General features: G+C 45.0%; 1 protein-coding gene and 1 pseudogene across 1 annotated transcript in view; one reads left to right on the top strand and one right to left on the bottom strand.

Annotated features, from left to right (window-relative positions):
• LOC148522333 (voltage-gated delayed rectifier potassium channel KCNH8-like) overlaps positions 1-15,804 on the top strand; it is a 467,010-nt gene that overhangs the window by 305,506 nt on the left and 145,700 nt on the right. The window lies entirely within an intron of this gene.
• LOC148522334 (MAGUK p55 subfamily member 2 pseudogene) lies at positions 1,254-2,639 on the bottom strand (annotated as a pseudogene).

The following is a 15,804-nucleotide window of genomic DNA, read 5'->3' on the forward strand; positions in this document are numbered from 1 at the left end:
GGTATGTCGACAGCATGTCGCCGATCACAGGGTAAACAATTACAGTGTCAGCAGCAGAAGGTGCACAGTGAAGCTGACATAGTTAAAATGTCGACATCATTAATGTCAACCCTTACAAAATGTCGACCTACTGTAGACAGAATGTTGACATTGGAAATGTCAACTTTTATAACGTTATTTCCATTAGGGTTAGGCTTAACCTTAGGGATAGAGATAGAAATAGACGAAAAGCATAGTGTCGACATGCTTAATGTCGATATTATCGACATGTCAACTTTACAACCATGTTAACACTCTTATGTCAGCATAATGGATGTTAACATTGGGAACGTCAACATTAAATACGACACCCCCTTTATACATCGCCTGGAAGGTAACGCTTGGTTCCACAGACGGTTACATCAAACTCTAATTTTATTTTGTGATAGACATTTAACAGTTTTAAATGGTTGTCAGGTAATCTATGATCGAACAGGCTTATTGTCTAATATGTGGCCTCTTTCTCTTCCCTACATGTTTTATTATGAAGGGATTAGTACAGTATTTTGGTAAATGGCTTCTCTCTTTGGGCTCTTTTTATCAATCTTTTTTTTTTTAACTAAAATAATGTAAAAATTGGTGTTTTCATTATGTTAGTTTCACTGAAATGTATTAAAGGGCTATTGGAGCCGTTTTCATGAAAAACGACTCCAAGTCCTTTAATTTGCTAATTTATTTTATTTTTTAGCAAGGAGATTGCATTTCCCATACTTGTAATGGGAAATTTATTTATTTATATTTTATTTATTAACAGTTTCTTATATAGCGCAGCATATTCCGTTGCGCTTTACAACTCAATGTCACTCTTCTCTTTTATTAGGAAACGCAATTGATATATTTAAGGGAATATAACGCCACTTAATTGTGTTTACGTTATTAGAGAGAAAGTTATTTTTATAATATAACCCTAAGGGAAGTGCTACTAATGGGAGATGAAATTTAAAATATGCACCTTTACCCCACCTAGGGCCAGCTATGTAGTTAGTGGGTAATTGTAGACACCATCAACAAGACAGAGAATAACAGATGAAAGAATGGGAAAGGACATTGACAACTGAATATATATATATATAATATATACATGTATTGAAATTAAGGAGCAAGATTTAGGTGGAGGTGAAATCCAGATAGAATCCAGATGCATGTCCAATTTTATCTACTGTCGTCTCACTGTAGGAAATGGTTACTGACTGAGCATGTGGATAGTAAGAGTTCTAGTAGACCCAACTGACAGGAACCCACTGGGGCTCAGTGCGCAGCTTCTCCAGGGCCACTTGTAGTTCCTGAAAACTTTGATCCAAATCCGAGTTGACCAGACTGAGATCAAAATAATGGCCATGGGCCTGCTGAAGTCGTTCACTCTCTTCTACAATACGCATGAGCTCGCCATCCGATAATTGCTTGGCTGTCAAACCGGCCTCCACTGCACCCTGACTATTAGATTTCAGGGTCTCAAAGTCTGGAACCCCAATAAACACTACATATGGTACAAACTCAGCAGTCCTGAGGACTTTCACTGCCTGTGGATTGACATCCAGAACACACATTTTTCCTAATGCCACCCCTTCCTGTATTGAACTGATCTTTGTTCCATACAGATTGCCCTCATATTCTCCATGCTCAAAATACTGGCCAGCCTTTATGTCTTGCTCCATCTCTGAACGTGATACAAAGGAATACGACTGACCATCCCATTCTCCTTCCTTCCTCTTCCTAGAGGTGTATGGTGTGGTGGTGCCATATCTTAATGGATCAGAGGTCAGCAGTTTGTTCTTCAGGCTTCTCCTCCCTACTCCTTGTGCACCAATGAGAATGAGGGTCTTTCTGCGGAAAGGGGGCATCTTTGCAACCTCTTCATATATTAGCAGTTCATGACGGTCAAACTCTGCATTTTTAGTGGTTACATACATAATCCTCTTCTTTTTCTTCCCTCCAATACTTCCACAAAGAGTACTGGAGTTTGGGGTCAGCTCTCCATCCCTTTTAACAAATGCTTTCCTCTTCTCCTCCTATAACTGGCTAGCAATGAGACCAGCTGTGCCACCCTTCACTAGACATGCCTGCCACCAGTTAGGGTCTTCATGGTTGACAATCTGTAGAAGGTCCCCTGCTCGGAAAGGCAAGCCAGCCTCCTTACACGGGATTAGACTATCACTGGAAGGATCATAGCTGAAGTGGCACTTTACAAATAACTGCTGCAGGGGGTGTTGTTCCTGGTATCTAGGAAGTATTTCAGAACCACACTTCCACTGGCATCCCGAAGAATTTCCTGCAAAGCCTGTGGGTCACTCCCCACCTCCCTTCCATTCACCTCTCTAATTACATCCCCGATATGTAGCAGACCTTGTTGATCAATCACACCACCATGCAGAATCCGGGCAATTACTAGCTCACCACCTTCAACCCGGAAAGTTACTCCCAAATGCTCCCCTGCACTCTTTCTTACTCCCACCATTCGCACTGCATTGGGTGGAACTGGCTGGTTGCTCAGGGTGGGATCCAGCAGTGGACTTGGGGAGGGAGTGTCGTAATTTTTGGATGCTACAGAATCATGAGTCTGTAAAAGTGACTGGAAATGAGGTTCCTGTAAGATTCTCTGCAGCTCGGCTATTGTCCCACTAGGATCCCTTACTCCTGCCATGTCCTGGAGGATCTCCTGTACCAGCTGCAAGTTGTTCTCCCGCACAGCTTCCAGCCGACTCTCCTCCATTCGCTCATGAGCCATTGGACTTTCCATTATTCCTTTCAGGAAATGCGATCTGCTTGAAATTTACTAAGGAGGAATTGTGAAAAAATGCTGGTTGGGAGACCTGCTATAACAACGCCATCTGAAGATGGCATTAAGTAGGGTTCCCCGAATCCTGCTCCGCTCTGACAGGCAGAGCAGAGCTGGGAGACGGCATCCTGTGATCAGCTATGTGGTCTAAAAAGACCACAGGCTGATTACTGCTAAAAAAAAATAAACAAAAAAAAAACTCAAACACTTTACCTGCCGCCGGGGGTCCGCTGATCAGTGAACTCTCTCCTTGCACTGTGACCCCGGTCAGCTGTGCTGTAAACCGGCATCTCAGTTTACAACGCTGCTGACCGGGTCACAGACCATGAGCTCTGAGACCGGCTGACCAGAGGAGAGAGCTCACCAATCACCAAGCTAAGTGTCAGCTGGGGGAGAGATTGGGGTTGGTAATGCTAGCCGGCATCAGCACATGCTCTGAAGCACTCTCACTGTATTCTTTGCGAAATATACAGTGAGAATTGTGCTGTGATGATTGGCAGGGACAGAGCTTTCTCACAAGCTCTATCAATGCTTGAGAATGTTGATACATTCTCGTGATAGTTCCTAAATTCGCAATTATCACACTACAATCTGCATTTGAAATGCGTATTGCAGTAAATAGGGGCCTAAATACATAATTAATATAATTTACCTGTTTCTAAAAATGATTTAATTGAAGGAAAAAGGCTGGCTGTTCCCACTGATTTCACACTGGACAGGAAAGGGTGTATTTACTAAAGTGTGAATTTATAGAAGTGGAGATGTTGCCCATAGCAACCAATCAGATTCTAGTTATTATTTTCTAGAAAGTGACATAGAATGCAGGCGCACACTCTAGGTACTAAGAACAATGGTAATCAAAATCATTCTGATAAACTCTACAATTAACATGGAGTATAAGGGGTCTATTTACTAAGCTGTGTTAGGAGATAAAGTAAACGGAGATAAGGTACCAGCCTATCAGTACCTAGCGCCTGCATTCTATATCCCTTGCATTGTACTACAAGTCTCAGCATGGCAGCACCTATTATTATGTTTAAAATTCGGGTGTGCAGTCCAAGCCCTCTCACCCTTTCCATCTTCTAGAAAGTGCTAGATAGTTGATAAGTAGAATCTGATTGGTTACTATGGGTAACATCTACACTCCTATAAACTTGCGCTTTAGTAAATATACAGCTGCATACACACGGTACGATCTGTACCACCAACGACTTGAAAGATATCTTTCAGTGAAGTCCTCTTGCTACATCTCTGCACAGGCAAAGTTGACGATATCAGGCAAGTTGGCCTGCATGTACGGACGATCATAGATATCGTTATCGTTCATGCGGGAACGCACATCGTTGGTCGTTCACTGCATACAAATTAACAATATATATCGATATATCGATTAACGATATACACACCTTACCTCTAAGAGATTTAATATACAGAACTGTGGGCCTGATTCAGACCCGCTCGCAAGCGCTATGCGCTCGCGAGCAGGTCGATGTTTGGCCACTGCGCATGCACACGCCGGAGCCGGCTCCGATGTGCTCATGCGCGAGACCCGGCTAGCGACGGGCGCTCCGTCGCTACGGGTCTCGCACCAAAGCGGGGAATCTGTCGATGGTGATTGGCAAACGGAGGCGTTCCTGCAGAAACGCCTGCCGCTTGTGGGCGGCCCTACTGACTCGTGATGTCAGTAGGTGGACTTCCTGCTCTATTAGAGCAGGAAGTCCACTGGGGCTTGAGGACACGAGACCCTACCACAAGGGTCTCGTCGCAAACCCGATGGTCGCAAGCCCGATAGTCACCCACAGCTATGCGAGCGGCCAGGAGGCCGTCTTTAAAAAAAAAAAAAAGGGATGCCCTGATTCAGAGCGAGTGCTATCAAAGAGCGTCCGGCTCTGAATCAGGCCCCTGTGTCCCCTGGATAACTTGACTTACCTTTAACAAGGCAGTGACTCAGAATTTATGCGCTACTGTATATGTACGTTTTTCCCAATAACAAACCGATTTTCTCTAGATTATTGTGTAGCATTTGTGCTGCGTGTAAGCAAGTTTATATTTTGATTTAAAAAAAACAGCTGACTCCCACTGATTCTACACAACCTGTCAGTCTGGAACTGTGATTGCACTAATAATGCATCAAGGTGACTGCAGTCTATAGTACGGTTCATCTAAAGCCGTGAGAGCAATACAATATAGCATTAAAAATAGAAGTTTAGTGGGAAGTGTTGCCAGAATGCCCTGCAATGAGATTAGAATGCTGAGGATGAGGGAGCAGGCGGGGAGCAGCAGTAACGCTCTGTAACTGAGTATTGGTTGTAGTAACTGATCTGTAGATAAAGCTCATCCATGGAGAAGGCACAGAGGAGAAATGATCACACAACGATCACATATGTGTAATAGACTGCATCAAAGCCTCGTTGTATTTATCTCTATATTTCATCAAACATATTATTAAGTCATGTAAATGCCTAAGGCAGTGAAATTCCCCACTGGCACATCTGTAATGGTAGAATATTCATCTTTTATACAAAATGGGTACTGTGATACTTTAAAGCACATGCACAAAAGTAGCCACACAATGCCAGAAAAGATTGTGGGGGGGATGTACTAACGTCATAAATGCAGTAAAAAACCCCAAAATGCTGTATTTCGGGGGTCTGACTGCATTTGCATCAAGCCCCAGAATGGTATACATTCCACAGCTTTGATGCGCTGGGCAATGTCATCTTCAGATGGTTATTGCCCAATGTAAGCCTATGGTCTTCTATTTGTGATGCACCCCCTGGGAGGGATCCAGTCGGATCCTTTCCAGCATCCCCCACCCCCCGTCTTTCTGCCCTGTCCCTCATCTGCAAAGGACAACTCTTACCGACAGAGCTGACCTTTGTGATTTTCTTCATGCATACCGGCTTAATTAACGCCGACATGCGTGCGAAGGGTGACATGCTCGAATGCGATGCGTCATGCATCCCGTCCCATGTGAGCTGTGGTATTTCATTTTTCTAATTGATAAGTGATCTTGTATTTAGCTCAGACATACCAACTTTTAAAGTCTACTCTCCGAGAGAAGGCGAGAGAGGAGATGCAGCCATCCACCTCGAGGGGCCGTACTCTCACCTCATTAGGCTCCGCCCCATCATGAAAAATTGCGGGTCCTTGTGGAGAGGGTGGGGCCAAATTTTTTACAATTTGCATAATTTTAGCCAGCCCTCCTCCCTACAGACTGGCAATTCCCTGTATTATCTCCCCATCAAAATTTGTTTAATACAACACCTCAGCGCATCAAAAGTAAAGCTGCCAACAGTGGAGATACTAGGGTACCTTAAACCCCTAAACAAAAATAAGTGACAATAGTAATAACATGTGTGACCACCGTGTGGCGCTAAACTAAGCCAATCAATACGAAAAATTAAAAATGAATAGGATACTTTCCTATCCTGTTCTCTCTTGGGACGATGTACCAGGGAGTTCCCAATATGTAAAAAGAGAGATAAGCACAATAGTGCAATATTGAAAAGATCAGGTGAATTTATTAAAACACACAAACATATAAATCAATCTTAAAAAGGCTAAATAAAGCCAAACAAATGCCTATTGGGCATGGTATAATAATGTCTTAAAAAAGAGGGGCCCATAAGCCCTGCGTACCAGATCCAAGATGTATAACTGCGTTGTGGGTGCAATGCTGACCGTCCGGACCAAGTCAAGCAGTGACTAACCAACGATAACTGGTACTGGGGGTCCAGGGTGCTTCTCCTCAATAAATTGACTCTGCCGTCCTTAACGCGTTTCGAGCCCTCCTGGCTCTTCTTCTGTATTATTTTGTACATACAGTACAGATGTGTTCTCATACACTGGGCGTCTTTACTCCATACGGCACGAGACGCACGGCGTGATTGAGGCGCGCTGAGACATGCAGCGTACCATATTTTTATTTGCACTTTAGTCGCATGGCGGACGAGGTGAGAAGCCGCTCACAGCGTAGCAGAGACGCTGTGCTGTGACTTTACCCGCACAGGAAGCAGATGAAGCACAACGCAACTTGGCAGGAGGAAAAGCCGCGTACGCTCGCATCTGAGCCATTTATACGCAGAACTGAACTCGGTCACACGCAGATGTACAAATGTCACAAGTCCCAGTAGTCTGTTTTGTCACTTCCAGTTGTTTGATTTGTGCATATAAAATGCACATTCTGAGCGAAAAAGACGTTCAGTTCAGCCGGGTTGAATAAATAGCGTGATACAGTACGTCATACTTGACTCTTCTCTCGGGACTTCCGTGAGTCTCCTGAAAATCGGGTGCTGCTCCTGGTACCCTGCAAGGGTAGGCAAGCCCCCCCCGTAATGGTGGCTGGCCACCCGTGCCCACTGCGAAAGTGTTTGGTGCGATGACGCAGTCCTCCTTACTTAAACCGCCCCATCCTACCTTCTGCACCGACCTGGCTGCAAAAATGTCGCTAAGTATGCAGTACGTATAACTAATGTCTCCGGAAATGGGTCCCACTGACTACTGTAGGTTACTTTTAAATGACTGCTACAATACTGTACATACATTACGTCCCTTTGTGAGTTTGTTCTCCAAATGTACAGTATGCTGTTGTCTAGCTATCTGCGCTGGTTTATCAACACATTCTGCTTTGGACACCAATTATGTTGTTTGTTTTTATTTATTTCTGCAATTTGCTTCCTCGGTAATCAGCTTGACAGTCCCTGCATATCCTGTTGTTTCTATGACGAGTCTTTTGTGCATTTGTTTTTTGTTTTTCATTCCTTTTCTCATCGCTGAGTATTTTTTAAGCTCCTACTGATTTACTGTGTAGGTACATTTGATCTTTAGATGCTGCACAGGAGGTTCCCAGACTTCCATCTCCGCTAAAAGAAAAATCCTCAGTGGTCTTTCGATACAGTTCACTCACAAAAACTTTTGCTTCCAAGCTCATATATCACGTTCTATTGGGCCAAAGTTTTTTGTATGTGTTAGTGTTCATTGTAAGGAGATGTGAATTTAATTATTTTTTTTTTAGCATCTCGGTGAGAAAGCTAGAACATTAGTGATAAGGAAATGTAAGAAAACGCAGGAGCACGAACAGCGTACAACCTCATGGTCACAATCTGGAGTCATGTCTGATTTATTATAGACTTTAAGGGGGAGATTTATCAATGGTTAGAGAGAGAAAAAGTGGAGAAGTTGCCCATGCCAACCAATCAGCTTCTAACTGTAATTTTACAGGCTGTGCTAGAAATTTGGTGAATAGGTGTGCACTATTTGGCGTAGTATAAATGGAGTAATAGTATACACCAGCGGATCCTCAAAATCACCATACAGCTCAGGATAACCACTAGTACGGTTTATTAAGTGGTATTAAGTTTATACAGCCGTACTCACTGTTATATACACTCAGTATCTGGATGGAGCGGAGCTTTAATTCAAAATACAGTACAGAGCATCACCCGGTGATGTATGTGGGTAACGCTGCATATACAAGTGGTGAAAGCAGGTCTACCGTGGATATATCTCAGGATCTTAGTGGAGCTAGGTGTCCCATGTAACACCGCGGCAGTCTAGCACAATGACAAGATGACGCCATGCATGCGCAGAAGACCAAACCACGGTTATCTTGGTTTGGTACTGATTATTTCCCAAAGGAGCATCATGGAGACTGCACAGTAGCAAACAGTTACAAGCTGATTGGTTGCAATGAGCAACTTCTGCACTTTATCTCTCTCCAAGATTTGATACATCTCTCCTCAAGAGATTGTGGTTTTCATCTTCTATCTTTCCACATCAACTTATTCAATTTGTAAACTCAAAAATGTTCTGAAAATATGTGCCTAGTACAAGGTGGGCACTAGGACCCAGTGTCTGCAGGATGGTCTGTCCTTCAACCTGATAAGCTCCTGCACATGTGACTGCAGCCATCCTAGTACTATGGGCATGATTCAGAGGTGCTCGCAAAAAACTAGCGTTCGCTCTGAATCAGGGAGGCCGCTTTTTTTTTTAATCCGGCCTCCTGGCCGCTCGCTGAGCTGTGGATGACCACCCACAGCTTTAGCGGGCGGACAGATGATGGTTGCGATGAGACCCTTGTGGTAGGGTCTCGTTCCCGCAAGCCCCAGTGAGCTTCCTGCTCTAATAGAACAGGAAGCTCGCTACTGACATCACAAGTGATGTCAGTAGGACCGTCCACAAACGGCAGGCGTTCCTTCAGGAACTCCTCCGTTTGTCCAGCCACCCCCCACCTCGCCTACAAAACGGGGCGAGCTATAGATTAACATCGACAGCCGCCCCGTTTGTAGCGAGCCCCGGAGCGAGGGAATTTCTCACTTGCTACGGGGCTTGCGCACGTGCGCAGTGCCCCACCATCGACCCGCTTGCGAGCGTATAGCGCTTGTGAGCGGGTCTGAATCAGGCCCAGAGTACAGTATGAGAGATCACATGGTGGGAGACAGTACTTAGCTCCTTAAGAAAGACCTGATTATATATCTGCATAAAGCTGTTTTAGCAATCCTGTTCCACTACCCGCACGCAGCATACACTCACTGGCTGGAGAGCTGGATGGAACCCTGCTCTGCTACATCACCAGTGTACATGTAAAAGTGAGTACTGCTGTACCTACTATCTATCAATAAACCAACACAGTGGCAAACGTATGATTTCCAGATGGGAGTTTCCAAATGCTTGATTTTAAAGCAAGAGTGGCCAGTCTATGAAGAGGGCCCTAATTAGCACTTATCCGGCTTTAATTCTATGTGTCATAATTCCAGCATGTACAGGACCAGCGATCACAGTAAGCTATTAAATGCCTGAGCTGAATGTTTTTATTTCAGATGTGGGCACCATTCCAGAGCATTGGAGCAAGTCCGGGAGTCTGGGGAGCAACAGAAGAACCTAGCACTGCCCTGGACATATATGTACATAAATTATTACAGTGGATAGTGTATTATTATACAGTATGAATTAGGGGTGAGCGGGTTCGGATTTCTGAAATCCGAACCCCCCCGAGCCCCCCGATCCGAGTCAGATCCGAGTCAGGCTCGACTTTTCCCGCCTGACTCGGATCTGAAATCGAGGCAAAACGTCATCATCCCGCCTTCCGGGTCTCGCGGGTTTTGGATCCTATATAAGGTACCCGCGTCGGCGCCATTTTCTCACTCGGCTGTGGACAGTGAAGAGGCAGGGTGGGAGTTAGGGCTGGCTGGGCTGTGTAGTGTAGTGTAGTGCAGAGTAGTGTTGTGCTGTGCTGCGCTGTGCTGCTGTTGTCCACTACTTCAAAGTCCATAGGGGCTGGCTGTGTTGTGCTGTGCTGCTGTTGTTAATAGGGGCTGTGTCCACTACTTCAAAGTTCTTAGGGGCTGGCTGGACTGTGTTGTGCAGTCAGTTCTCCATAGGGGCTGTGTCCACTCCAAAGTCCTGTGCAGTGTCCCAGTCCTAAAGGGGTGCTGTAGTGTTGTCCAGGGGGTGCTCTGTCCATCAGGGGTGCTCCCCCCAAGTGCTAAAAAAAATATTTTTTCTGTGTTTGTGAATTGTGTGCGCAGTAGCCGCACGTGCATCAACAAAGTAGTGCCAAGCGTGCGCCTGTGTCATAAGTAAAGGGCCGGCTGGCTTGACCGTTAAAGGGTGCTGTAACCCCCAAAGTACACTCCAGTCCAAACCAAAAAAATATATATTTTTTCTGTGTTTGTGAATTGTGTGCGCAGTAGCCGCACGTGCATCAACAAAGTAGTGCCAAGCGTGCGCCTGTGTCATAAGTAAAGGGCCGGCTGGCTTGACCGTTAAAGGGTGCTGTAACCCCCAAAGTACACTCCAAACCAAATAACAAAATATTTTTTCTGTGTTTGTGAATTGTGTGCGCAGTAGCCGCACGTGCATCAACAAAGTAGTGCCAAACGTGCGCCTGTGTCATAAGTAAAGGGCCGGCTGGCTTGACCGTTGAAGGGTGCTGTAACCCCCAAAGTACACTCCAAACCAAATAACAAAATATTTTTTCTGTGTTTGTGAATTGTGTGCGCAGTAGCCGCATGTGCATCAACAAAGTAGTGCCAAGCGTGCGCCTGTGTCATAAGTAAAGGGCCGGCTGGCTTGACCGTTAAAGGGTGCTGTAACCCCCAAAGTACACTCCAGTCCAAACCAAAAAACAAAATATTTTTTCTGTGTTTGTGAATTGTGTGCGCAGTAGCCGCACGTGCATCAACAAAGTAGTGCCAAGCGTGCGCCTGTGTCATAAGTAAAGGGCCGGCTGGGTTGACCGTTAAAGGGTGCTGTAACCCCCAAAGTACACTCCAAACCAAATAACAAAATATTTTTTCTGTGTTTGTGAATTGTGTGCGCAGTAGCCGCACGTGCATCAACAAAGTAGTGCCAAGCGTGCGCCTGTGTCATAAGTAAAGGGCCGGCTGGCTTGACCGTTAAAGGGTGCTGTAACCCCCAAAGTACACTCCAAACCAAATAACAAAATATTTTTTCTGTGTTTGTGAATTGTGTGCGCAGTAGCCGCACGTGCATCAACAAAGTAGTGCCAAGCGTGCGCCTGTGTCATAAGTAAAGGGCCGGCTGGCTTGACCGTTGAAGGGTGCTGTAACCCCCAAAGTACACTCCAAACCAAATAACTAAATATTTTTTCTGTGTTTGTGAATTGTGTGCGCAGTAGCCGCACGTGCATCAACAAAGTAGTGCCAAGCGTGTGCCTGTGTCATAAGTAAAGGGCCGGCTGGCTTGACCGTTAAAGGGTGCTGTAACCCCCAAAGTACACTCCAAACCAAATAACAAAATATTTTTTCTGTGTTTGTGAATTGTGTGCGCAGTAGCCGCACGTGCATCAACAAAGTAGTGCCAAGCGTGCGCCTGTGTCATAAGTAAAGGGCCGGCTGGCTTGACCGTTAAAGGGTGCTGTAACCTCCAAAGTACACTCCAGTCCAAACCAAAAAAATATATATTTTCTGTGTTTGTGAATTGTGTGCACTGTGGCTGCACGTGCATCAACAAAGGAGCAGCGCCAAGCGTGCGCCTGTGTCCCATAAGTAAAGAGCCGGCTGGCTCATTTCTTAAAGGGTGGTGTAAACCACAAAGTGCACTACTCTCCAGCAAAAATAAAAAAATATTTTCTGTGTTTGTGTGCGCTTTAGCCGCACGTATATATCAATATAACATAAATGGAGGACCAAACTTTCTCCGATAAAAATAAAATAGGGAAAGATCAAGAACCACTTCCTCCTGCTGTTGCTGCTGCTGGGAGTTGTTCATCATCCCAGAGAGGAAGTAGGAACACCACCACTTTTACTAAACAATTGACCCTCCAACAGTCCCTAGCGATGAGGATGAAGTACGACAGCAGTCATCCTGAAGCAAAACGTATAACTGAGGCCTTGACTGCTATGTTGGTGTTAGACGTGGGTCCGGTATCCGCCATTAGTGCAGTGGGATTTAGACAATTGATGGAGGTAGTGTGTCCCCGGTTCCAAATCCCGTCTAGATTCCACCTGCATCCTCAAAGCAGCAGCGACAAGCGTGCGTCTGTCTGTTAAAGGGTGGTGATACCCTCAAAGTGTGCTCCACAAACAATAAAAATATTCTTCTTTTTTTTTCTGTCTTTGTGAAATGTGTGGGCTGTAGCCGCACCCGCATCCTTAAAGCAGCAGCGATAAGCGTGCGTCTGTCTGTTAAAGGGTGGTGTAACCCTCAAAGTGCGCTCCACAAACAATTAAAAAATTCTTTTTTTTTTTTCTGTCTTTGTGAAATGTGTGGGCTGTAGCCGCACCTGCATCCTTAAAGCAGCAGCGACAAGCGTGCGTCTGTCTGTTAAAGGATTACATCGGTGACAGCATCCAAGTAGGCATGTCAGACAGTCCGTACCTGTACTGGCAGGAAAAAGAAGCAATTTGGAGGTCCCTGTACAAACTGGCTCTATTTTACCTGAGTTGCCCCCCCTCCAGTGTGTACTCCGAAAGAGTGTTTAGTGCAGCCGGGAACCTTGTCAGCAAAAGGCGTAGGAGGTTGCTTCCACAAAATGTGGAGAAGATGATGTTCATAAAATTAATTATCAACTCTTCCAGGGAGACCAGCCTCTAGAACGTACAGAGGGACCTGTGGTTGTGGATTCCAGCGGGGACGAATTAATACTCTGTGAGGATGAGGATGTACACAACACTGAAGAGGGTGAGGAATCGGAGGATGAGGACGACATCTTGCCTCCGTAGAGCCAGTTTGTGCAGGGACAGATTAATTGCCAGCTTGTTTTGTGGGGGCCCAAACGAACCAATCATTTCAGCCACAGTCTTGTGGCAGACCCTGGCGCTGAAATGTTTGGTTTGTTAAAGTGTGCATGTCCTGTTTATACAACATAAGGGTGGGTGGGAGGACAATTCCATCTTGCACCTCTTTTTTTTCTTTGCATTATGTACTGTTTGGGGCCTAGTTTTTCAAACTGCCATCCTGTCTGCCACTGCAGTGTCACTCCTAGATGGGCCACGTGTTTGTGCCGCCCACTCGTGTCGCTTAGCATAGTCATCCAGCTACCTCGGTGCAACCTTTTGGACATAAAAACACTATTGTGAGGTGTTCAGTGTTCAGAATAGACTGGAAATGAGTGGAAATTAAGGTTATTGAGGTTAATAATAGCATAGGAGCAGAAAAACACACAAATTCTGTGATTTTAGCTGTTTTTATGCTTTTTTTAAAAAAAATACAGATCCAAAACACAAAACCCAGAACCCAAAACACGGAAGGGTGGTTTTGGCAAAACCAATCCAGATCCAAAACACGAAGAAAGATCCAGATCCAAAACCAAAACACAAAACACGAAAAGTGGCCGGTGCACACCCCTAGTATTAATAATGAACACTATTGATGTTCTATAGCACTGCAACCCTTAACAGTTCATGTTTTCTGAGAAGAACATGCAGCACTAGTAATACTTTTCTATTACATTACTATTTCGATTTTGTTCATTGACTGGCCTGGGAGGGGGCTTTCCAGGCAACCAGAACCCCCCCCCCCCCCCTTCCCCTGCGTGTGCCTATGTAGTAAACTGAAAACATGCACCACTCGTAACATTTTATTATATTACTATTTCTATTGTAGTTATAGTGTGGACTGGGGAATTGGGTTTCAGGCAACCGGAAACCCCACCTGCGTTTGCCAGTGCAACACCACTGATTAAGTAACCGGGCTGTTTATAGTTTGAGTCATCCGCTGGTGTGTGCACTGCCTATATAACTCTGCAATACAACACCTGCACACATATCATTACCAACACAGGGGAATACATTTGTTAAAGATGGCTACGAGCAACTTTATAGCTCATTCGGACCTCTACACCCTGTCCAATAACCTTAAATTGTTAAATGGACAACCCTTCCTGCCAAAATAGGCTGTTCCTAGCAGTGATGTCCCAAGGGGGTGCAGGCCACACCCGTGTGTCTCCCGTCGAGGGGTGACACTAAATTGCCCACTCCTTCTCAGTGACAGGAGCTGAGTGCTGCACTGTAGTATTACATGCAGCACTCGGCTTCTGACACAGTGAGGGAGCCAACACTTTGAAACAGACTTGTCCCTGGGGGCAGCCTCCAACTCCCGGACACCCGGAGTGACTAAAACGGGGGTTCGGGCCACGAGGCCACACCCCTACCCATGAAGCCATGGCCCCTACCTGTGAAGCCATGCCCCTGTTCCATGCGGCCACACCCCCTTCTCAATCTCTACCCACATCAGGTGTCACCTCAAGGAGGCTTCCTGCAGGAAAATGGTCATACTTCAAATCAACCATACAGTATTGCATCAATAGTGATCTATGGAAATGTGAGAGACAGCCGAGACCTCTATTTCAATAACAGTCTCTTGTGTTCATGTGAATGGGGTAGTCACATAATTCTAGTAAGGATTGTTTCAGAGTTGATGGTACAGAAAGGACAAAGCTTCCTTACCATGCAGCCAATTATATAAAACCCACCCTCTTTACAGGCACATGCTCAATATGACATGAAATGGGGCTTGACAGGAGGGCTATGGGACTAGATAACGGTGCCATGGAATGGAGACAATGTTCTTGTGATCCTTTCCCGGTGGGCTGTAGCTCTCTGCGTTTGATAAATGGTGCTCCAGCCAATTCTCAACTGTCATTTTTCAAACAGATGACAGTTGGGAGCTGATTGGCTGGAGCACCATTATCATATGCAACAAGTTTCATCACTCGTTTTGACCGATAAAACTCGTTGACAAATGAAGCTCTCGGTCGGGTCGGAACATTCAAGTAAAGTGATAACGTTGGCTTTGACATTACCTTATATTTTTTTACTCATCGCTGGGACAAGCTCTTATCGGAGAACGACGGCAGGATGGTAAATAACCCCCAAATATTGTGATATGCATTGATAAGGACCTTTAACCTTCGGGCCTGCCGCACATTTGTTTATAAATAGGCCCCAAGTAAACAGTGACTAGTTCTTAGCCTGTTTGTTAGGAGGCAACTGACAGATTTATTAGTTGGAGAATATATCAAACAATTTTTACCCATAGCATCCAATCAGCTTGCAGCTATCATTTATCAAGTACATTCTATATAATGATAGCTAGAAGCTGATTGGTTATTAATATGGATACCTTCTACACCTGTCCTGTTTAATAAGGTTGATAAATCTTTCCCATTAAAGTGTAAACTTTCCCCTTGGCATTGAAGGAGTTAACATAAGTGTAAGTGACCCTAATGATGATAATATCATGGCATAAAATTCAGCCTGGAGAGGCAGAAGTCACTAATAGAATGAAGGTTGTACCAGGGACATCACCTACTACCGGCAAGGGTTCCTCTCTCTATTCCCCACGGTCGCTGAGATTGACGTTTCCTGTAGAAGAGAACATTCTCTGTTTGTGGCTCTGCTGTTTAATGACAAGTGAATGCCTGGTGAATTGTTGTACAGAATTCAACCTGTTCTCTGGAAGTGATCCAGACAGCAGCAAGTTGGGAAAGTACCAACACAATATTTTATATTCACAGAGCAGGA

Source organism: Taudactylus pleione, unplaced genomic scaffold (assembly GCF_031769625.1).
Source record: "Taudactylus pleione unplaced genomic scaffold, aTauple2 ptg000147l, whole genome shotgun sequence".
Taxonomy (NCBI): domain Eukaryota; kingdom Metazoa; phylum Chordata; class Amphibia; order Anura; family Myobatrachidae; genus Taudactylus; species Taudactylus pleione.